The following is a 23,740-nucleotide window of genomic DNA, read 5'->3' on the forward strand; positions in this document are numbered from 1 at the left end:
TAAAGTTTACATTTACTAAAACTGCGCCCTTGGATAAAGCCTCACGGACACCTCGTCGGCAGGACTGCATCCTTTCTTTGGATACTGACAAAAAACACTGGCTCTGTGCACAAATTGTGCAGTTTTCCACTCAGTTGTTCTTGATTAGTACCAGCATTAGGAAGCAAACACTTCTAATATGTTTTACATCCGTTTTTTTTTTTTTGTTTTGCTCTTTAAGTTGATACTAATTGATCTATACTTCTGCTACAGAACAGTGAAAATCAAAGCTGCGGCTGTGTGTGTATTTGTATATCAGTGCCGCTTGTGTGCGGGAAGACAGCATCATTTGTTGCAAAATACATGATAGCCAGAGGACCATTAAGGCTTTGTCTATACGGGAAAAGCACAGAGGTTTATATAAATTTAGAACTGAGTGAAAATCTGTGTACTAACTGTGGTGTGTGAGCGGTTTGCCGAGTTTTGCTTGAAGTGAAACTCAAAGCAACATATATTTTTCCCTCTCAAAAGAATTTCCCTGGATATTTTCCCCTCTCAAAAGAAATACTCACCTGACTGTGTTTTCTCTTTTCAGTGTGCTAAGATTTTGACCTGGTGTGAGGGCCGCAGGAGACATTCTGGGGTAAGTGGTCAAAAATCCCTTTGTTTCCTCTGTGGAACCTTTCTTGTCTGGGCGATTCAGGTCAAGTATTGTGATAAGCTGGGATCAGATACCCATCTGTGGATCCAGTTGTGCCAGTGAAAAAGGAGCTATCATCCCAGAGCCTCTTCTCCCCTCCTTGCCCCCCGTAGCTGTTTGTTGCTGTCTCCTTGCCAGATGCTATCACATGCTCAGATTGTTTGCAGAGATGTTCAGAAGAGGGCCCTTAAGATGCCTCTGCCCAAATCCTCTGGGTTAGCAAAGAGCTATTACTTAAGCTATCTTAAATAAACCTGGCTTGTTTTGATTGATAAGGGACTGGGGATGCTTAAATGAGCAGCTCTTAAGGGGCTGTGTGTCCTGTCTGCCTGCAGATCTGATGAAGGGGCTGTGACAGGTAGCTGGAGACACCAAGCATTCACCTACCTGCAGAAGCTCATGTGTCCAGCAGCCCTGAGCTAGCTCCTCAGCCTCACTGACACCCGTGATTGTGGGCTGGGACTCCTGCATTCTGTTCCTAATTTAGCTCCTGGCCCACTATGTAGTCTTGAGCACATCAGCTGTCTATGCCTCAGTTTCTGCATGGAGGCACAATCATCTTCACAGCAGGAGGACTGTGAGAGTTAATTGTAAAGTGATTTGATCCCCTTCTTGCTGAGTTACAAGCCCCTGGTGCTACTTCTGCACTTCAAAAGATTTAGGCTTCCCCCCCCCCCCCCCCCCCCTTTTTCTTTCTGAAGTCTTGAGTAAATGAAAAGCCAAATTCGTGTTCACAATGGGAAACTCTACTTCACTTTAAAGAATCTTGTTTATTCTGATGACTCACTATCAGAAGTATTGCTATGTTAAGTAGCCCAGCAAGAAATCCACCTTCTCAGCCCTCATCAGAACAAGTACACAGTTCCAAGGGAATAATGCATCAAACAATTCAGCTGTCCACATGGAGGGATAAAAACTGCTCTCTCCGTGTCCTTTGAAACTCGTTTTGACTTTGTGTGGATGTGTAAGGTTGGCATGAGTGGATTCTTCGCATGTATTCGAATACAACTACAATCCACTTCAGAGAAACCCGCACAAGTAGTTGTGGAGTAAGCAAGAGCAGTCCTGGCTCCTTAGCTGCACTGACACTTTATTTTCGGCCATGGTGATGTTAGTTGCACTGTATTTCTAACAGTGCTACTACTGAAGGGTTTTTGCCACTGTCCCTGCTAAGCACTGTGCCATTTTAGAACCCCTAGTTTCTAACATGATGTCAAGCAAGCTTAGCATAAGCTAAGTTTAAAAACGTGTTAGTTAGGCTCTTGTACTGCAAGCAGCTTGTAGGCACACTTCCCTTCTTGGGACTGTACATATACTATATGAAAAAACGTGGTTGTAATATGCCACTTAAGCTGCTAAAATGCCAGTGTAGTTATGCGAAATGGTTGGTAGAGCAGCCTGCATGGTGGTGAGAACAGCAGGAAGGACATGTCCCCTTCCAATTGTTAGCCCAAGGTAAGAACACCTTTTTCTCCTGCTGAAGGTGGGCGTATAAAGCAAGGCTGTGTTAATGTCTCCTGAGTCTGAAGCCTTAGCCCTGCAATGTGAAATGTTTGTCAGCTTGGAGAGTTCCCATCCCTGCATCGCTCCCGTGACAGAGCACAGTCCCTCAGGCGGTCATCTCTGTTGGCAGAAAACTGCAGTGCAGAGATAGGGAAGAACAGTCAGGGGTGATTTCAGTGTTGAAGAAAATAAAAGTATGTAACCACACCAGAAGGAGGCTGCTGAGGTGATGTTGTTTTCAACACTAGAAATAAACTCCTGCTGTACTCTGGTACTGTCATCACGTGCTTTCCACAGCCATGTACATCCGTGCTCAGGGAGTATGAAATGGGCTGAGCAGCTCCCCAGCTTGGCTGATATGCCTCCTTATACCACCCTGGCCTTGTAGAGCAGCCTTGCATATATGCAGATAGAAATAATCTGTAATATGATTTAATTCTTAGAATAGTTGAGGTAGGAGAGTGCTGCTTATCTGGCTAAAAAATATCTACAATTGAGCTCCTAAAATGAAAGTTAACAATTTTTCTGTGGTGACAGCTGAGGATCAGCGTATAACGTGAGTGGTTTTGTAATACTGCTGTAGCCCAGCAGTTAAAACTGTTCCTGGGCAGGTGCCCTCCAAGCAAATTCTCACTCATCAAATTATTTTGAGATGCTTTCAGCTCTCCCAAGAGGCTATGATGGATGGTGGGAAAAGCAAATTAAACAGACTGCAGTTTAAGCTGGTTTACTACTTAACCGTATCCTCTACTGGGTTTACAGTTTTTTTATTTTAAGCTGAGAAAAGGTTATTACCATCTTAAAGCTGGGAGCTCCAGCCTCCAAATCCCTGTAACGTCATGCAAAAGTAAATGGGACAGTTAAGTGACATTGTCATTAGCTGCCTGCTGGAAGCTCACACAAGCTTCTGACACGGAGTTCCTGCAGGGATGGCCCCTTGTCCTTGCCTGAGACCAATGCATTTGACTGCAGCAGCTTTGCATGGAGCTGCTCATGATTCCCCGCGCAGGACGTGGTTGCAGGGCCAGCTCTACCTGCCAGCTTTCCACATGGCATCTTAGCTGCTGATGGTGCCTGAGCAGCTGCCGTGTGATGGGCCCTGTCAGGACTGAAATCCGCAAGAGGAGAAGGGGTGATGGCGGCGAGAGGGTAGAAGATGGGGGTTCGCTGAGCAGTCTGGCCCCAGTAGCCCCCAGGCCTGGCTGAGATTGCAGGATGATCTCCCAGTAAGGTCCTGCACATGGTGACCATCCACTATGGAGCTTGAAGGCCTCCCTCCTTCCCTTCTCCTTTGGAGCAGTGTTGCCAGATATCTGGTAGCTGCTGCTGCCTCTCTCATCACTCCCCTGCTTGCTGCGCAGAGCAGCTCACGCTCTCTCAAATAACATTAATTAACTGCTCTCTTTTCCCTTCTCCATGGCTCTCTCCGTGGCCCACCGTCTTCCCACAGGGCTTTGCTGTGGCACCAGGATTCCTCCTTCCGCAGCAGGATGCTGCCAAGGGCCAGGGCCTGGCACAGGGAGGGCAGCGAGAGGAGCCTTGCCCCCCTGTTCCGGGTTGGAGCCCGTCGTGCTCCTCTGCTTTCCTGACACATTTCTCTCCACTTCCTACGGAGGCTCATTTTCCCAAGTTGATTTCAGAAGCAGTGGGAGATGCCGATGTGAAGCCAGCACTGCAAAAGCACACTGAAACCTAGCTTAGACTTGGAGCCCGGCCTAGCCAGATCAGCAATAAAATTTTCAAAAGGAAAGAGGAAAAAAGCTATTTCCCATCACAGGAGCAGTGGGGTGTTTTCCATGGGAACAATGATACTCTGGTTGAGTTCTAAGAACTTTTCTAATTATTAGGGCCAAACCAATGTGAAAGCTGGTGTCAGCGGGAAGAGCTGACGGGAGGAATTATAATTGTGTCTGGGGCCATATGAAAGTGTTATACCATGTCTTGCTCCAGACTTTGCATGAGTCATTTTCCTCCTGGTCAGGGTTTTGCATTGAAGTGCACACTGACAGTTGACTGGATCTTTCCTTGTGCCAGAACTGCTGTGAAGTTGGTTTTTGTTTGTTTTCTTCCTCCAGTGCCACTGTGAGAAGCACCTCAATAGGATCCCTCTGCCGTGGGGGCAGCATCAAGCAAGGCACCGCACTGTGTGGGGCTGATTTGTTGTCAGCAAGTTCTCTTGTGGAAAATCCTTCCTCACTTCTATCTGTAAAACTCCACACGTGTCCGGGGGAATGATGGCAGCTGGCCACCTCTGAATATCTGCCCCTCAGTGCTTGGCTCTTTAACTGCATGTAATTTTACTGCAGGAAAGCTAGTTGCCCCAGACACCTACCTTTAGGCACCACCGTGGAACACTTTCTAAATTACACCATAAAACTGAGATTATGTCCCTCTGATGATAGTTTTTCAAGAGCAAAACCATCAAGTGATCTTTCTCCAGCCTCTCCTTCACCTCATCCCAGCTCCCTGTGCAGAAGCACCCGCTGGTTTCAGTGAGAGCTGGGCTGGACTCCAGGCTGCTCCGGAGAGGCAGGGCCCTCAGCTGATTGATGTTACCAACAGGCAAAGCAAGGCTGTGTAAATCTGAATTATTTTAGGAAGTAACTAAGGAAGCTGCTATGGCAGAGAAACTGGTTAAATCCTGAAAATGATCTGATGGTTTTCAAACAAATCTCACTAGTGTCTTCAAATTACAGAGGAAAACACAAGAGCTGCCAAGCCTTGTGAGCTGTGTCATTTTTGTCCATATATGATTTCAGCTGCCCCACCAGCAGCAGCCACATTCATTCACAACTACATGGTACTCACCATATCCTTTCCCAGTCTTTCTGGTGCATAGTTTTGGAAGACTTTGCGTTAAGTCAAGTCTGCTGAATGTTCAGTTTCATGACCTTTGAGCCCTAAAATGGTCGTCTTTGGCTGGTACCTCAGCTGAACCAGACTGTGCCTGTTGGGAAAGCATCCCTTCTCCTGCTAGAAGTTGCTTGTGTGATTTGATTCTATCTCCCAAATACTGATTTATCTCAAGTTGAGTTTATTTCTTACAATTTTTCCTCCTACAAACACCAGTCCTCTGTACAAGAGCTGGAAGAAGTGACTTTTCCTGCTCCATCCTACTGCCTTCCAGCATCAACTATGCAGTCAAAGTGCAGTCGTGAGACATACACCTTATAGGGTTCCGTTCTGCTAGGTGCATGTTGGAGCTTCTCTTACGAAGGTTTGCAGCTGTTTGTAGGTGTGAGGTGTTCCACGATATAGCAATTGACACAGTGACGACTTCTCAGTGTCAGCATGAATGTCTAGCTCGTACACAGATTCTCAAATCACTGCATTTCCCATATTTGCAACCCCCTAGTCAAGTAAAGCTCCCTGTGATGTAGGTGGGACTCCAGACCCTCAATACCCCTGCAAACAGCAAGCCTCCTTCCATCAGCCCTTCTCTTTTTGTCAGACACAAAGTCATAAAACCGGCATTAAAAATCATCCTGCTGATGCTGTTCCCTCTGAACAGTTTTCTGAGTGAAAGCAGCAAGTGTGAAGGTGTTGAAAAGCAGCCCGCCGTGCTCCGTGGCAGCTGCAGCGCTCCCGCGAGGAGCCGTGCTGCAGCGGGATCACAACTCATGTATTAGCCTGGTGTCCGGGGCGGTGCTGCCCGCTCCTGTTGTTCTGCTGCTAAACTTGGTATCCTCGAGCCTCGTGGCTTCAGCCGCAGAGCACGGGCGGTGGCCGCCAGGGTTATTATTGGGAAGGGACAGGCAGTCACGCGGCTCAGCGGAAAATTGGATTCTTGACAAAATCCCGTTGCTTGAAGTTGTGTCTGCTGGTGGGAAAACGTCGCTTTTTGATGAAAAATTATTTAAACAAAAGATTTCTGCCTGAAACTTTTAGAAATTATTTCTTCAGTGCAATGCTGTTAATTTTTATGGGACACAGGGACAGATGTGTTTATATTTTCTGTCTGTTTTTATGGGTTACTATTAGAGCACTGACTCTTGCGGTTGTTCAGAATACCTTTCAAGTGCCAAAGAATGAACAGAGGGCCAGTATCTATTTCATGCTTTTATCAGGGTAAATCCATGCTAGCGCCGTGGAAATCAAAGGAGTTTTTTTGTAAATATGTCAATCTAACTACAGGGCTTGTTGACGGATTGAGCATTAGGGACACAGCTCCCTAGTGGAGACACGGCTTATATTGGCAGAATAATAGTGATCTTTTGCCAATATACTTCAGACTAGTTCCCCACATACTGAAAAACCTACGTCTGGAAGAAAAATGCAGTTTCTGCTGATGCTGCTTTTGTCAGAAGAAGAAGATCTGCCCTCTAACCGATGCATTTGTACCAAGGGAGGCGTGATGCAGGCCAGGGCTTAGAGGTGGTACCAGGTCCTGGATGGTCCCGCAGGGATTTTTGCTCCTGTTGCTCACTTGTAGCGAGACCAAGTAACAGCATCCCCTCCTCCTGGGTACTTGGGGCAAAATTGCAAATTGCAGGCTGATTTGGTAGGTAAAGCAGGTCCATGATTTTTCAGGTGAACCGTTGGGTTCCCTGCAGTGACCTGCTAACAAAATAATGGTCTGTCTTCCTGGTGCTAAGCCCCAGAGCCCCTGAGGTGCTCCTGGCACCTTCTAAAGTGCAATCTAAGGTACATGTCAGCACTGATTAAATGGAAGCTCTGTAGAAAGTGGTTTGGGCTTTGATTATTTTAGAAGCACCGGTAGTCGAGGAACTGGATCGCTTGAGCTGTCAGCTGGGTGATTTAGATCAGCTCCTATAGGGAATAATGAAGGTTGTGATAAACTGCGGCGTAAGAAGCCGGTAAATAACTTTTACAGTATGACTGTATTTGGAAACACTTAATAATGGCAACTAGTGTCACAGATCTTATTGAAAGGTACTTTCCAGAGATAGATAATAAAACAAACTTATTGGTCTCAACCATTCTCCAGAACTCGGGTAAAATCAATAGAAAGACCTTAGGGTTGATTTAAAAAGGGAAATTGCCATCGGTTGTGATACATTTTTATTGATAACATGAAACAATTAATTCTTTTGGAGAAGGGGAATACATATGTTTATGCTAATGCTGATTTATTACTTTATTACTTCAGCAGCACAGAACAAGACTTCCGAAACATTGCTTCCCATTGTTCTTTTATCTTGGCCTATTTATCAGCTCGTTTTATCATGAAGCCCACACAAAAGAGCAGAGGCATTTATTATGTTCTTTCATTTCACTATGCATAATTCAGATCTGGAAAGATTGTTTTCCTGAAGAAATACACATATATTTGTAATACTTTTTTTCCTCTAGTTTTATTTTCAAAAGATTTTTTTAACATTTGGTTGCATTGGACAATTTGTTCTTATTGTTTTTAAATTCAACAAACTCTTTAAATTAATGTCCAGTGGAAAATTAAATTGCAAATTCTGGTAATAGGTGAAATGAGATTCTTACTTAAAATTATACCTCAATTTCATTTTATGCTCCCAAATAGGTTCTATGAGCCTGCCTTCTTTGCAAAATTTTCAGAGTAAATAACAGAAATCCTTCTGAAATGCTCTTTGACTTTGTCGTGCCATGCAGGGGCTGCTCTGTACTGGCCAGGTGCTTGTTTGGGCAGTAATTAAGATTTGCTTTGATGGCACTCAGCGTATCCTTGTGTTTGAGATGATAGTGTTTTGGAAGATCTCTTTGCCCAAGTTCTTTTCTCTGCTTCCCTGCCCTCTGGGTGCTCATGGGGTGCAGGGCAGCAACATTTGGGGCCTGCACGGAGCAGGGTGCCCCGCTGCGACCTGCTGGTGGATGGCAGAGGGCCGGCTGCGTGCAGGGCCTTTAGACATCAACCTGTTTCAGCTGAGGTCTTCAGAGCGGGAGCTGCAGCAAGGAGTAGGAGCTCTGGATGTGTGAGAGAGGACTGTGGCTGTGACTAGTCCCTGATCCGCGTGGCATTTGTTTTCTCCCATCAGCTGTGTAAAATCTTTGCAGGTCTTGTTTAAGTGAGCAGTTATTTACTGGGGTCAACTTGCCACTAGGGAAAGGTCATGGTTTGGCTGCCCTAGTACTGCTCTGCAGTGCTCTGTTTAGCTCTCGGATGCTTTGGTGTAAACTATGGTGATGCCCAGAGATATATGAGATGCCCTTGCATTTCCTAATGAACTTTTGTCTCTTACTGCAGCGTCTGTGAAGGGACACAGAGCCCTGGGACAGGCACAAACCCCCATTGAAGAGCTAATGTGGAGTGAGGCTTGTTATGTTGCAGTGAATCTGCAGTAAATACCGAGACTCCTTCACTGTCCAAGCAAAGGAGGGCGTGAAGAACGGGGGATGCTCGACTTATTCTCTGCCTTCCGGATTTCTGGAATACAGATGAAATTCAGGGACATGGTGGGCAGCTCTGTGACCCCTCACTAGAGCTCCCTGAATTTGTCTTACAACTTCTAGTCAGCTTCTAACTGAACACTTTAAAAATGTTCTTTGCAGCAAATAGACAGTATCATTAGATGATATTTGAGGTGAACTTTTGCCTAGGAGCAGTCAGGGATTCTTTGATGAATTCTTTTTTCCTTTTCTTCCCTCAGAAAAGTCCTAATTTGTCAAAACTGAAACCATTCATAAAGCAGGATCCTTTTTCTCTGCTCTCCCAGTGCAACCAAAGCGTGGAACTGCTTTTTCAGAATGTGCATGACAGGATGTTTTGACATTTGTGAGCCAAAAATCTTCATAATTTTATTTCAGTTGAGGCAACGTTATACTTTGAAGCTTTAGGAAATGGAGATCAGAAAATTTAAATGAAAAACATGAAAACAGAAAAAAAGAAATGTTTAAAAATAATGACAACAAAACATGCTGAGTGACCCAAGCTGAGCGTTTTGTTCAGCTCTCAGATACTGAGATTTCAGATTCTGACTGCAACACAGATGCAAGACATTGACAGAGCAGCATTCTTAGATTAAACCAGAGGTTCCTCTTGCCCTGTGACAAGCATGTAAAATTGTGCAGTAACAAAATCATCCGTGAGAAATAGGATATAGATCAGCCTCCAGGGTATGTTCCAAAATTCCTAATAAGTTTGTGAAATGGCAGGATTTTTCTGCCTGTCTATTCTTGCCTCTCTTGAACTGCTGCAAATAAAGGGAAGATCAGTGTTCCACTTAGTGCTACCACTTTCCTTGGATCAAATTAGTGAAAGACTTCTTGGAGGTGCCTGGTGGGACTCAGGTATTAATAATATATGTATTGTGTTTGTGAGAATATAAGGGAAAAAGAGCAGAGTGGAAAATTGGCTATTGCAGTCATTTCACTCTGCACCCACCCATTCAGTTTCGTTGTTCCTTTTGAAAAACGGGCTTTTTGGGGGCTCCTTTGTGTTTCTATAAGGGTGCTGCTGGCTGCAGAGCCCGCGTGTGGCCACACCAGCCCGTGTCCCTGAGCTCCTGCTGGAGCACGGAGCCCAGGGCCTGCCCATCACCGGCGGGTTTTGCAGCTGCAGCTCTGCCCACAACACGTGCAGTGTCCTACAACACAGGTGTGCTGCTCAGGCCAGCGAGGCCGTACTTGTGAGCCCCCCAAAAACCTGCACGCAGGTGAAGTAATGCAGTTATCCACCACTTTGGGCTATGCTGTCGTTCTGTATCAAGACAAATTAGTGTGCTCGGAAGCAATCAGGAGTAATTACTCTTTAAGAAACAATAGACATCACTCTGTGACTTCTATCTGACAGCTAAAGAACTTGGCTTCCTGTGAAAAAACCCATACAGCTTAATCTTGGTGTGTCAGATCATATTTCCCTGTCTTCTCTTGGTAAATGTTTACATTGCTTCAGTAAAAGGCGCTGTGTGATCTCGGCTAAGAGGGGGCTGAGTGTTTAGGGAGGGTCATGGGATCCAGCATCTTTCAGCTATCGCTCTCAGAAGGAAAGCCAAGAGGGTCTGCAGGTACTGGGGAGCCTCCCTGCTGGGCCTTGAGTGCTCCCATTTTGGGGACTAAATCCCAGTTCCATGAAGCCAGCTCCTGCTCTTACATTACTGCAGCTGTAGCAAGGATAGGGAGAGAGGAGGGAAAGGTGGCTCTTCTTTTGCTCTCCAGGAAAGACTCTGAAGACTCTCCAACCGACTCGTTTTAAGGGTGTAATTAGTCTCACTAAAGCTTGTTCTGCCACCCCTACTACTGCATTCACCTTCTAATCACCTGCTTGTCATTTTTAGGAGTTCCCCAAAGAACTCGTCCTTCCTGAGGGCTCCACCCAGGATATTCTGTGTGTTTCCCATATCTAAGTTCACTTTGTAAGTAGAGCCTGTGATAGAAATTCTCCAGAAAAGGGAAGTTGCAGGATTCATCTGAGAGAAGATGGAGCCAAAAAGGGGCAGACTGAGGTTCTGCTGGTGTATCACACTCATAGTGACTATCAAGTGCACCCCTTTCTTAGGCAGTGAAGTAGGAGGAACCTATACCCTTATTTTCAAGCCCTGGAAAATACTGTTATCTCTGTACTTTTGTTTTATTAAAGTGGCTGCTGTCATAACTGATGCTGTCATGCGAGAGTTGTTTCAGCCTTTCATAACTTATCTTTGCAGTGGTTTCTGAGAAAGGATGGCTGCGTAATGACAAAGGGATCTCGTGCCTTACACACAGAAGTAGTGCCTAGGAAATCTGGATTCATTTCCTGGTTTTGTTTTGGATGTCCTGTGTGACTGAGTGCCCAGTGGTTGTCCACGTCAGCATTCCTCTACCTCAGATAAAACTAAGAACATTTCCCTGCCCTCAGATGCCCACAAATCATCTGCTCGCAGGTGACTGTGAGGACATTCATGGGTGAGAGATTAAAATATTCCATGTTATTGAGTGTTTGGAAGTAAAATGGAGATAGGTCAGTTAAATACTCTCCATAAATGGGTTTTACTGCATCTGTGAGAATTGAGACAAGATTTTCAAGGAGAGACCGTCTCTTTCATCAGACCGAACCTCCGTTGACCTTAATTAGTCTTTTAAAAGATGCCACAATTATCAGTAAACCTTGTCTTGCTTAATTTCTCAGGGTGGTATAGCACAAAGCACATTTATTTGATAACATCATACTTATGTCACCTCTGTGTACCAGTGAAACAAAAATTGTCAGGTATGAGGTTTACAAATATATTTGAAAAGCACAGTGTAAATATGTCACTATGCAGTGAGGACACTTGAGATTAAAATATGGTTTTTACCTACAGACATTTCAAACTGACACATAAATGCTCTACAGAGCAACAGCTCTTACTGTCCACTAATGGAAGGTATTTGCTCTTTCTTATGAAAAAGATAAATCATTATTCAGCTATTTCTCTCTCATGTTCAGGGTCCAAATACTCTTATCTCTGTAATAGAAACCAGCAGAACTGTATTAGTCCTCTCCAAACCCAGAGTGGTTTCTGTGTATACTCCTGTAGCTGTTAGTGCTAAAAGCTCTCACATAAAGAACAAAACCTGTCGTGTAATAAAAACATGAGGTTCTCACTTTGTGTTTTTATGTTTGCTGCTTGTTACCATTTCATATACATGAAATGATATAAAAAGATGCTGTGTGTGTATGTTTACAGGGGTAAACAATGTCACAACGTCTGCGTGTTCTATTAACAGGGCTTGTAAATCCTGCCTTTGTCTGTGGGAGCAAATTGTTGCATTTGCATCTGTTGTTGGTACATCTGTGCAAAAGGCATGAGTGGCAAGTGCCAGGAATTAGGAACATGAAAGACACAGAAAGTCAAAGCGCTCAGTGGATGTTTGTTTGTCACAGCTTGTTCTTCCTGTCATCTTGCAATCGCCATCTTACATCCATATTAAATACCTAAATTCTCCATTCTTGCTGCTTTTGTCATGAAAAGAGTGTCAAAACTGTAGTAAACAGTAATCATTTTCCTTTGATGTTCATCTGGGGATTTACGTGTTCTTTTTAAGCACGGAGTATCATGAAGTAACATGAAATATCCGAAGGGGAGGTTTGTTCTTAAGTATACAGATAACTTAAGATGAAGAGAAGACTGTGAGAGGCCTGTTTGAGTTGGCACTCAGCGAGGTCCAGGGTCCCAAGGCGCTGGTGTCACAGGGGTGGAAGAGGACACTGTGGCAGGGCCATGAGCCACAGCCCTCTCCTTCCTCCCGTGCAGCCCTGTATCCCCATGGGGACAGTGGGGGACAGTGTTTGCTAAGAGGCAGAAGGCCAAGCAGAAGTACTAGTCCAGAGCAGCTGCAGTCAAGGTGAGAAATTTTTGCTTTTTACTGCGGCTCTTTGCTTGAACTGGTGATTAATGCCTTTTTTTTTTTTTTTTTTTTTTTAATGTGAATTAAATGGACTAATCCCACTTTCAAGAGGCAAACATCAGTGGAGGGGGCTGTCATGGCCAGACAAGTCTGGAGTAACTCTGGAATGGCATTTGGACCCAGAAACCCGCGTTACTTCTGCTCTGTGGAGGTCTTTGCCCCGTGCTTTCAGCACAACATCATCTCCAAGGACTGGGACTCCAGCAGTGTAGCCAACAGCTGTCCCGTGTCATCTGCTGTCTCCTCTGCTTAGGCAAGGAGTAGTGTGGCTTCCTTCAGCACGGCTTGTCTGTCTAAATGTACACCCAGCGCTGTGTTTATGTTGGAAAGGGGAAGCTCAAAGGTTATGTGCTGGAGGTTAGAAATGGAAGATGCCTGATTGGGGATATCATCGCATTCCCAGGCACATGTATGTATGTGTACATAGAAGTATATGTATATATGCATATATATGTGTACAGGTACACAGGGATGCTCCGTGTCTCTGAAATGCAAGCTGTTCCTTTAGGTGGCCATCCGGTCGGAGCTGCCTTTGAAGGGAAATGGACTTAACCTGATCACTGATTAATTTGTTATCTCCTTTGTACTACGGAGAGATGCGAGATCAAGTGATAAAAGTGGCTCTGCTGAGCCAGAAGGAAACTGTATCTAACCTGAGGCCCTGTCTTTGGGAGTGCAAATAGTGGAAGGATAACAAAGGAGCATAAAGGCAGGAGTCCTTTATCTAATCTGCCCTTCCAGCTTCTGGCATTTTGCACAGGGGCACTTCCTGACCTCCAGGTAGTGTCTGAGCTGCTCCGTTAATAACCCCGTTGATGGATCCCCACAAATCTATTTAAACTGTTCAAACCATCTATCCCTCTACATCAGTGACTTCCATATTCAGCTACACATTGTGTGACAAGTGCTCTTCTTTTTTAGATATGCTATCTGATAATTTCACAGAATGTTATAAAGAGCAAATATTCCCTGTTTATTTTCTCCATCTCACTCCACGTTGAATACCTCAATTACCTCCCAGTTCAGTTGTCTCTTTCATAAGTGAATAGTCCTTATCTGTGAGGTCTCTTCATTTATAGAAGCTGTTCAGTACCCTCCAATCACCCTCTTTGATGTTCTCCTAGCCTTAGCGAGCTGCTATCTTTGCTTCTCCGAGCTCTACTACGTCTTTTTGAGTTGATGTGACTGGAATTACACTCAATGTTGAAGGCATGGGCACACCAGAGATTGACAAAATTGTAAAATTATGTTTTCCATTTTGCTGTCTTTTCCTTCCCCGTTTTATCCTAGCACTGTGTGGGAGTCAAACTGCTCTGTTGTGAGGAGACCCTACAGGGAGAGCCCCTCAGGCTGCTCCTGGAGAAAGGACTCAGGTAATAAGATGTGATTTAACTGTTTAATTTATGATGTTGGACGTTTTGATTTTGAGAAATTAACTTCCTCACTGAGAAAAGATAGGGGATGAGATTTTCACTTGAAAGGCAGTGCAAAGCTGTATGCTTTGAACCTTCTTTCTTGTTGCTCTGCTCCGCTGTATTTCTTGCCTCCAGGACAAGTTTGGAAGCAGGACTGGGGAGTCTGACTTATCCAGAAACTGCCAGCCAGATTGTTTCCCTTGGATCAGGCCCTATCTCGGCAGATACATCCTTGACTTTTCACAGGCAAAAGAAGCACTTTAATAGAAAAAACAAGATACTTCCCAGAGTCCCACAGCTTTCATTTTGAACTATCGCCCCTAACAAGGGACCTTAAAACTGACCCCGAGATGTTAATTTAACCATTACAATTCCATTAGTCTAATTTGTCATGAAACATCTTTAACTAATTACCTGCATTTGTAAGTTATTCCACATGTCATGAGATAAGAAATGTAGCGAGTCATAGGTCACTGCTTTGGGCTGCCATCACATAACACAGACCCCAGATGAAAGAGAATTTGGAGTTGATAGCAGGAATCTAAATGACAGCTACTCAGTCAGGACGAGGGAGCCAGGGCTGTAATGTAAAAACTGGACTGTTGTTTTAGAAGTGGTGTTTTGGAAAGGATGGGGCATGCCCTCATTAGCAGAAGAAGATCTAGGCAGACTGGACATAATGAATTCCTATGAGCATTTTTCTTGGAGGTGGTAATTTGATAAATATGGGTCCCTACTAACGCCATTTGCTAAATTTGGCAGGCAATAGTATTACAATTTTATGATGGAATATGGAACGCCCCCTTTTCAAAGAGACCTGATTATGTTCTGAACGTTTCTTAAAAAGCTCATTTGGGAAATGCTGTTGGTATCTTCACATGACAACCATTGAAAGGAAGGGAAAGACCAATTAGTGATCTGATTAACAGTTGCTCAAGCCTTTCCTTGGGTTAGTGTGTTTGGATTTGGCTCCCTGTTACTTGCTGGAGATCTGTCCATGAATTTACAGTGGGATTTGCAACAGGATGCATGCCTCAAGCAGCTTGCTCTCTTAGATATAGGGAACTGCAAACTTCATTTCTCTTATTGCAGAGCATGTAACAGGCCCTCTAGAGATTAAATGAAGGCCTTTGCATGTGATTAAAGCAAGATGAAACACTAAAAAATGCTCCCTTTCGTGTTTGCATTTCCTTCTCCACCACAGAAGGAGGGAAGGGGAGAAGTATCTGAGAGCTCTTCCCCTCTCCCGATGTCCAGAGTGTCGACCAATTTCTGGGTGCTTGTGCTGGCTGTGAGGGGCCATTAACTCCCCCCTGCCCTTCTGTTCCTTAGCTGATCCTTACCAGATAGCAAATGCGATTGAATTCGCCCTTCTCATCACTCAGTGATCGAAACAAAGGGGCAGCAGGGACACAGCTGTGCTGCTCCTGCCAGCCCTACCTTTGTGCTCCCTGAGCGGGGACTCTCTCCAAGCTGTAAATCAGAGCTCCTCCAAATCGGAGAGGCTGCCACACATCGGAGCAGGAGCAGGAGCTCCTTGTGATCACAGCAGGGAGGGCAGGAGGAGGAAGCCCCTGACCAAGCTGCCTTTTCTGTAGTCAGGGCTTTATTCAAACAGTGAGGAATAGAGAGGACCTAGGACCTCTGTCCTGCTTTCAGAGGTGGCACAAACCTGCTGCAGTGGCTTTGCAGCGTCCTGGTGTTTCCTGCCAGCCTGAGGAAAGGCTGAAATCCTCCTCTTCCTCTAGGCCCTGAAGCAGTCCCGGAGATCTGCTGGAAGCTTTCCATGGTGATCTATTACTGCAGATTTAAGCTTCCCTACCAATACCTTTCCCTGACATAGCCGGGGGGAGAAGGGGCTCACTGATTTGTATCTGCCCCTTATCATCAGGTGAGGAGGGGCTGCCCCCAGCCCTGCCCCACAGCTGCCACCTGCGCTGTTCCCACAGCCCCGGCCTGTTGGTTCCTCCTCCTTTCCTCTGCGGAGGTTCACCTGTTATTTTTCTGCCTTATATTCCTACAGATCTCCAAGTCCCCACATTTTTAGCCTGTCTGCAATGGGCATGAGGTGTCTGCCGGGTTGCAGTGAGGAATCACAGCCAATCCATCCTTTCGATCTCTTGCTTTTATCCTAAGCTGTGCAGGGAGGCCCTCCTGCGCCTGTCGCCTTGCGTCCCTGGCTGTGCAGCGTGGCTGGGTGTTGTAGATTAAAGGTGAAGAGTAGAGGAGGGAAAGAAAGCAGGAGCGAAGCAGCTGCTTAATGAGATAGAGCGGCTTTCCTCTTGGAAACTGCTTATCCATAGCCTGTCTGTTGGTAATGGCACAGAGTATTTTCTTTATGGAGCATATAAGCACTGTTTTCCCAGTTTGATATATTTTACCCTTTTGCAGGATCATCTTTTCGCCCTGGTGGCATTAAATCATTCTGGATTGTAAGCAATCCACACATACTTTTCCAAGCTGCTTAGCTCTGCCCTGTGTATCTTTTGCCTCCTAGTTAGGATAAATTCCAAGTGTCCTGAGGGGCTAAAGCTAAGATGGTGTCAGCCTATCCCTAAGTTTGGGCCCTCATCAGGGTAAGGAAAAGACTGATCTGGGATTTTTCTGATGCCAGAAGGTTTTTGATGTGGCTTTTATAGATAATGTCACCAGATATAAATGATACAGAGGGGCTGGTGAAATGGCAGGACCATGGGCTGGGACTAGGAGTGTTTTCCTCTGAAGGGAGGGCATCTAAAATGGGAGAGGCTTTGGGAGTGTGGGAAAGACGGATGTTCTGCATTGAAGAGCTGCGTGAATCTGTCACAGGGAGGGTTAGAGGGTTTGAACCCTGGGGCAGAAGAGAGAAACCACCTCGCAAGGGACTGAAGGACCTTAATTTGGGCTGTTCACATGACTGTGTCTTCCCCATCCTGTGCGCATGACTGCAAGCAACACTCGTATTTGCTGATGGAAATGTGGTAGCTCTGTTTTCTGCCCTACCTGCATCCCCTTGTCTCCTTGCTTGTCCATATACTATTAAACGCCCTATGGCATTATATAATTAAAACAGATGATTATGCAGATGTAAATGGATCTCTAAGGAAACCTAGTACATGGACATAACACCAGGGGGAAGTTCCAACTGATTATGCAGCTTTAAAATAGTATCTTCTTTTAAATATTAAAAATACTCTTACATTTTTTCTTCCTTTTTAATGCGAGCTCTTCAACATTTTCCTCTCCAGGTAAATTGTGAAACAGAAGAGAGGGAGCTCAAGCCTAACAAAGAGTGCCTTGTAAAAGTGCAGGCTGTAGCTTTCTGGGCTTGGAAACCTCTGAAGACCACAAAATCTTTCCTCTGGCTTGCAACACCCTTCCCCCTTCCACGCAGAGTGCAAACCCTTTGTGCATTTATCTTTCAGAGCTGTGACTTCCACTCTCATTTTTATTAGCTGTGAATTTTCTCTCTTTCAAAGGAGAGATTCCTCCTTTGGGAAAGTCTTGGCCCTGCAAGTGCCCTGGGCTTAAATAGTGTAGAAACTCCTTGTTTTGTGCTATTTCTCCACTGCTACCTCCAGTTCATGATTTCTGTTCCTCCGTGACCTCTGCTAATGTGCAGCATGGCACGAATGTGTGGTTCTCCCTCCAGTTCTAATGAAATGTGGCTGTGTTACAGGCACAGATAGGGATGTTGGAGGAACTGGCGGCCTCTCGCCAGCACCGTTTCTTGTTATGCAGTGAGAGGAGGTTCCACTTTTCCCTTCTCCTTCATCAGTCTGGTTTCATTCAGCCTTTTCAGTTACAAGCAGGTGATGACATTACTGCCCATGTTTCCTTGTCCCAAAGCTTAAAAGATGTTCAACGCCCATGGCAACCCCTCTCCATTCTCATTCTCCATTCTACCTTGATGATGACAGTGCCTTTCTAAGCCACAGTGATCTTGCAAGTCTTCACAGCAGGTAATCCATCCAAATCCAGCTTCTTTCCCAGAGAAGGAGTTTGGAAAGGGAAAGCTCCATGAGGGTATTTTCCCTTAATATTGGTGGATCCATGTCTCTACGGCTGCTCAGTCCCTTCCCATTGCTGTCAGCCAAATTCTAATTACAGAGTACATTCGTTATGTTTAAAGGAAATAGGAAAGAAAAGAAAGAGTCTAAATCAAAGCTACGTGCACATTTGCTGTCACCAGGCCCAGAGGTGGAGCTGCCCTGGCACTCATACTGCTGATTAAAGGATAATGGGTTGTGTAAAGAGAACTGCATAGTCTTCTCTAAGAGTGAATCTGCAGTGGAGCAGGAGGTGCCGTGTGTGTGGAGGGACCCAGGGACCGAGGGCTACTCGGTGCCTGGCGCACTCTGTACACATTGCACCTCTGACAGCAGTCCTCAGAGCAGCATCAGGAAGGCTGGCAGACCATGGCAGAACTTCTCTACCTCATTATGTGCTGAAAAGCAACTGGTTTCTACTCATTAGACACTAATCAAGGTCACCCCGTTGTTACTGAATGCTAGGCATTCACTGCACTCTTGGCAGGAGGGCTTGCTCTGCTCCTGTGTGTTCAACAACAACAAAAAAAGGAGAAGTCCTTTGGCCAACCATCTGTTGGAGCACAGGCCGCAGACACAGCGTGGATGCAAACGCCTGAGTGCGTTTTGGAGGTGTGCCCTGTGACCCATCTTTCCATGGAGGAATTCACTGAGAAAATAGATCACACTAGGCTGCTCCTGGAACTGCAGTTAATCGTGCCTTTTCTATATTATTGCTACAGGATTAACACAAACATCGCTCCTGTTTTCAGGCTTATCAAAGGCAGCAGCACATCACTGTAATCTCCTATTTCCCTGCTCTCTTTAAAAGGTTTAAATGAATGAAGTGCTGATGAGCAAGGATGTGGTGCCAGCAGGGATGGTGTCATTTAATGCCTCGCTATTTGTGCTGTTTAATGCCTGTGTGACTTTATGTGTCCTGGGTGACTTGCTAACCATCTGGCATCCTCCACCCTTTCACAGGGCAGACGGAGGTGTAGACAGCATCTCCATTTCTCCTGTCCAGGGAGTGACCAGTGACAATGAACCAGCGTCGGTCGGATGTGCCCGTTTCTGCTCTGCACCTCCTCTCTCCCAGGAAGATGAAGTTTGCAGGCTATGGCTTGGAGACTCTTGAGACTGGGCTGCTCTGATACGAGTAAGGTATGGGCACATAACAGTATTTTTGTTGAGTTAGCTGGCACACACAACCTGGATTTTTCTTCTGTCTGTGAAAAGGGGAACCTATCTGGTCTGCCTTAGCACCTGTTTGTGCACAGCTCACTCATCAGAGGATTTCAGGAGAGATGAAATCAGCAGAATTGGTGCATATAACATCAGCTCCTTGTCCTAAGAGGCCTACAGCTGGATTTACTGTATCGTTGAATCACTGTCTCAATTTTCAGCTTTACAATGTCCCCTAATCACAAATAGTTGGGTCGTGTCCTCCAGTCTGCTAGGAAGTAGGCTGAGATCCATCCAGCCGCTTTTACACCACTGTCAGCTGGCATTAACTTTCAGTCATCTTCTCCTTTGAGGCCAAGCTGAAGTTGGTGACCTAGAAGTAAAACATTCCATTGTGTTAGCAGGTGTTCCCTGGAGTTTTTCAGTCTAAGTCGGGATGTTTTCTCAGCTAGTTCTCATCCTGTGGCCATTGTATCTGCCAACAATTGTCTTTGGTAGCAGGTTGATTCATTCCTTTCTACTTTCTCCTGTGTCTAGCTGCTCTGATCACAACTAAATGAGGGCTTTCATTAGTCTGCGGAGTAGTCATGCTATCTACTATGAAACATTCATTTTCCATGATGACATTCTCAGGCATTAAATTACAGATTCCCTGATACTTCTGGAAGCAGGACAGACTGGAGCCTGTGTTTGACACTGCGCTGTTGGTGAGCGATGCAGCTGCGGGGTCAGACCCTGCAAATGCTCAAGCCTGTGAGAGTCCTTGCACGAGTGAGGACTAATCATGTCCATGAGCAGTTTCACCATCAGCCCTCATGTTATGAAATCCATTCTGAGCAGAGCTGATTGTCTACTCGGAGGTGCTTACCAGTGATGTTGCTGAGAGTTCATTTTGTTCGGTCTTTTTATGGAGGTGCCCAGCTCACGTTGCAATTTTAATGCAGTTTGTTAATATGAATAAGCTGTATTTTTTCTCTTTTTTCTCTCTTTTTTTTTTTTTTTACATTCAGATTCAAGGTCAGATGCAACTGGCTAATCTGAGGAGGCATCTAATGAGTTGCCAGCCTCCCATAATGTCCACAATTTGAGATGAGAAGCGGCACCACCTTATTACTGTGATAGTCGATTGCAAGGGGAAGTGCAGTGGAGGAAAGGCCAAGGTAATGTAACATGTGAGTGGAATAGCACTCAATCCATGCATTATGAAATTGTCATTCTGCGCCACTGTTCAACATAAATGGACTAATCTTCAGTTTGAAAATGAGGAGAGCTTGACTGTTAAAGAATAGGTCATTTGGCTTCTGGCAGCAGCAGTAGATGCTGTAATATTAGCTATAAGAACTTGTGCATTCTTGGTAAAGGAGATAAAATTGATTGAATTGTACTGCTTGCTTCTCTATCTTCTGAAGTAATTCATATTTGGACCTGGATTCATCTGAGTATTTGCATAATTCCTGAGGCCATTCTTATTCAGCCATGCATTTCAGTTTGTGCTTAAACTTCAGCAAGTGCTGAAGTTGCCTGTAGTTCCTGGGGCTTAAGCTTTGCAGGACAAAGTCTTAGCTATTAGTTTAAAATGTTTCAGTGGCTTCTGAGATTTCTATGCTGTAGCAAATGGAAGTTTGCTGTATTTGTTGCATTAAGGGCTGAATATTGTTTAATGACTCAGTAAGTGAAGCTAAGGGCGAGGCTCTTGGGGCTCAGGAGAGGATCATTTTCTGTTGGTAACGCAACAAAACTTTCTTTCTGCTGGGTTTTCTTTAAAGGGGAAGAGTCGCACCAAAAAGAAGCTTTTGTTGGTCTCTTTGACACATGAATTCTTGAGGCTAAATTCTGCTCTTAATTACCCTTCATTAATCCAGCGTAATTTGCTAACTTCGGTAGGACTATACCAGGTAGGAGCCACTGTTAATGCAAATTGTAGCACAGCTTTAACAAATATTTTCCTGTAAGATATTCAGGTATTGAAGAATGTATTTCTGTTCAAACTTGGGACAGCTTTGAGGGAGGACTAATGGATCATAGTGGAAGCAATGAGGGAACTCATGGCCCCTAGAGGAAAGTCTACAGTTTGGGGTGGATTAAAAGTGCAGTGATGGCTAAAAATGGAGATTGACACTAATTCGCCTGTCTCTGTGATGGATAAAGGACTTTTCTGTAGTGGGTGGACGGGATTGTCGGAGTGGTAACATCTTAAATCCTCCCCTAGTGGCTCTCTAGAACTTGTTAATCAGGTCACAAGACAAATGGAAATTTTTAAATTTGGGTTGTACCCAATCTGAAATGAAATAGCTGGTTACAGTTTTTGAAATAAAATATGATAAAGGTTTTCTTTTTCCTTTGAGAAAAATCATTTTTAAAGTTTTATATAGAAAATCCACTATAGAATAGATTTATGACCTGAAGTCTTGTTCACAGTTGAAACTGGTGGGAATTTTGCTGTTAACTTCCATGTAGCCAGAATTTCACTGGGGTTTCCTTTGTGGCAGCCATGTGCCTTTTATCCGGAGGTATTAATGTAGCTTCAAAGTTTCTTGGCCCACTTAAATGAAAGGTGTTCTTATATATCTCACTGATTTGTCAGAGATCTTGTTCCATTGAAGGCAACACCATTTTAGTTTGTATCGCAGAGACTCACAAGGATCTTCATATGTATTTGTTAGAGAGGAAATAGGTAACACATGCTTTTAACATGCCAGTAGCAGAAGGAAGGACAAATGTTCAGGTTAATGCTGTTCTCTGCTGGGCTGTGTTCGGAACATTGCTGTAAAATATTTGTTCTGTGAAGGGGAATTGCTGCAGGTACCAGATGTAGGTGTTTACAGTGGGATCATATTTCTGTTTTAATGTAGTGCTGTACATCATCCTGTCTCTGTTTGCTCGGTCCCAGTGCATACGATGATTCATCTACTGCAGAATTTCCCTGTCTCTACAGCAGATTTTATTAACCCCCAGAGAGGCCTGTTTGGAAGCTGATTTCCCATCCCAGATTGGGGTCCCCCTATTAAGACTCTTCTGTGAGCAAGGAGCAGTTCATCCCTCATCCCTTTGCTGGGTGACTGGAGCCCTCTTCTTAACCTGAGGCAAGGAGTGACCAGCAGGGAGAGAGGGGAGAGAAGGGGGAAGAAGAATCAAAGGGGGTTGGGGAGATACAAACATTTCTGCATTAAAAGGAATATTCAGAGAACTATTTTTATAAGATTCACTTATTTTAAAAGTTGCTAAAATGAGTTTAAAATATTTTTGCTAAACTAAGCAACATTAACTGAGGGCACAACTAATTCTGGACTTAACTTACCCATTCTTCCTTGGAGTTAGGGCTAACTCAGAGCAATGTGCTAATTTTGCACTTTCAGCCCATTTCTGAGTGCTTTACTGGCAGGCCTCACTCTACTGAGGACAGATCTGGTGGATATCTGAAGAATGAGACCCTCCATGGAGGAAATGGTCCCTAGGAGGGCCCTCAGAGTAGACTTTCAAAAGTAGCCAAAGTTCTGCAGAAGGGCTCAGCAACAAGCCCTCCTGCTGTGACAGATGGCTGCCTCTGTATTTCAGAAAATCTTGGCACTGAAGCTTGCTGCAAGTTGTCTATTTTCTTGTATTCGACAGGAAGTTGGGTTTTCTATTAAAAATAGTAAGTGTGGAACAGGCAGATTTCCTTCCAACATTCTATTTATGTGTGAGACACATATAAACACGTATATTTGTATGTGTTTTGGACAGAGGAATTCCTGCTCCATTCATTTACAGCCCACTCTACTTGGAGAGCTGTGTGGCAGTTGCCTTGGAATATCTGATTGCCTGTTCTGATACCTCAACAGCATGAAGCTTTCCTGAAGATTTGCCCCAACACCAAGTGTGCAGCGGGTGATGGAGCAGGCAGAGCACCCCAGCGTGCTGCTCACGTGCAGGATTTCCCAGGTGAGGTGAGTTCCCCTTCAGCCTCTCTGGGCTGAACTGAGTTCTGAGAGGTATGATTTGGGATCCTGAGCACCTGATCTCCAGGGGGTTGAATGTTCTGGCTGTTCACATTCAGGACTGGGAATGCTCGGCTTTCTGGAAGTCAAACTGTGTCTGAATTAGCTGGGCGATCAGCAAGTGTGTCTTGGAATTAGAGGCTGTTTCTTGAGCTGCTTTAGCATTTCCATGGTTTAACTTTCCTATCCATAACTGGGTGTCATTCTTATTCCTCAGGAAAGGGGTTTTAAAGTTCAGTGTTCATGCATGCAACTTTGGAGAAACAGAAAGACAAAAAATAAATTCTTCTTTTCCATTGGAATGTCTCAGAGCGCTTTTAAACCGTTAATTAATTGAGCAATCATAATGATGCTGCTGTGGGGATTAAGGGGGAGGAATAATTTACAGGTGGGAGAAATGAGGCATGAATGGCTTCATAGTCTTACCTGCGCCATGCTGTTAGTCTGTGACATATTCAGACAGATACCTTCTGTCCTGTCTCCTCTCACATCTGTGGCGGGTGGCTGGGAACATCAGCTTTCTTCCAGCTTCCTCCTCTTTGCCTGCAGAGGCTCCATTTCCTTGTCACCAGGGTGCAGCTCAATTGCAAGTACAAGTGACCCGGCAGCTCCCCCAGCTCCTCGCACAACGGCAGTGAATGACAAAGGGAAAACTTTCCGGCCATATTTTACCGG

The 23,740-nt window shown here is 44.8% G+C and overlaps 2 long non-coding RNA genes across 3 annotated transcripts; both read left to right on the top strand.

Annotated features, from left to right (window-relative positions):
* Positions 1-572: 572 nt before the first annotated feature.
* Positions 573-18,994, top strand: LOC112952499. 2 transcript variants are annotated; one of them, XR_003250400.1, is made up of 2 exons: positions 573-622; positions 18,888-18,994. It is a non-coding gene; the product is annotated as an uncharacterized LOC112952499 (long non-coding RNA). The 2 variants fall into 2 exon arrangements; XR_003250401.1 differs by lacking the exon at positions 573-622 and adding an exon at positions 13,806-13,854.
* An 11-nt stretch (positions 18,995-19,005) lies between these two features.
* LOC112952498 lies at positions 19,006-20,171 on the top strand. The gene is made up of 2 exons (XR_003250399.1): positions 19,006-19,067; positions 20,099-20,171. It is a non-coding gene; the product is annotated as an uncharacterized LOC112952498 (long non-coding RNA).
* Positions 20,172-23,740: the final 3,569 nt, after the last annotated feature.

This window comes from Nothoprocta perdicaria, unplaced genomic scaffold (genome assembly GCF_003342845.1).
Source record: "Nothoprocta perdicaria isolate Ctin4 unplaced genomic scaffold, notPer1 scaffold_4, whole genome shotgun sequence".
NCBI lineage: Eukaryota > Metazoa > Chordata > Aves > Tinamiformes > Tinamidae > Nothoprocta > Nothoprocta perdicaria.